Raw genomic sequence first — 702 nt, forward strand, 5'->3', positions numbered from 1 at the left:
AGTGGCGCTCGGCTCCGGCTCTCGGGGTCCTGCCACCACTCGCGACGTGGCGTGAAAGCCAAACCTGAGGCCCAGCGTCCCGCGAGGCCCCTCGGAGCGGCCGGGGCGCCTCACACCGCCGCGCCCTCCCTCTTCACCTGGCGCATGTTCGCGCCGCGACCCGAGAGGCAGAGGGACACCGGCCATCTCTGCGTGCCCAGGCCACAGTACCCAGACGCAGCCTCGGCGCGAGGCCACTCCGACAGCGCCAGCCACCGCACAGGGCACCGGGGCCCCCCGCGGACGCGCTGCCCACGCAGCCAGCGGGGGGCGGCAACAGCCTGGTCTCCCCCGGCCTCGGGGCCCAAGAGCGGAAGGGGCCGGGCTGGAGACAGTCCTGCCTTCCGCGGCCGGGCAGCCGGAGCCCAGCAGGCCGCTCCCAGCGGAAACACCCTCCCGGTGGCATCTGTGGGGCCCGCCGGACAGGGCCCACCCAATGTGGGCGCAGCACAGGGCCAGGGCCGCGGCTCGCCCCATTGGACCTGACCCCACCCAGGCGGGAGGTGCACAGGCGGTCACCAGGCCGGGGAGGCGCGCCGACGCTCGCCTGCCGTGCGGCCCAGCCCGGTCATCCCAGAGGCCAGTGTGAAGGCCACGGAGGGCTCTGCAGACCATGAAGGAGCCTCGTTCCTCACGGGCAGCGCGGACAGCGCTCGTTCAGCC

At 74.6% G+C, this 702-nt stretch overlaps 1 protein-coding gene across 1 annotated transcript in view; it reads right to left on the minus strand.

The window, feature by feature from the left end:
- Window positions 1-702, minus strand: part of UPF3A (UPF3 regulator of nonsense transcripts homolog A (yeast)) — a 9,416-nt gene that overhangs the window by 2,928 nt on the left and 5,786 nt on the right. The gene's annotated exons all lie outside the window — the stretch shown is intronic.

Source organism: Condylura cristata, unplaced genomic scaffold (assembly GCF_000260355.1).
Source record: "Condylura cristata isolate star-nosed mole 26May11 unplaced genomic scaffold, ConCri1.0 scaffold00081, whole genome shotgun sequence".
Taxonomy (NCBI): domain Eukaryota; kingdom Metazoa; phylum Chordata; class Mammalia; order Eulipotyphla; family Talpidae; genus Condylura; species Condylura cristata.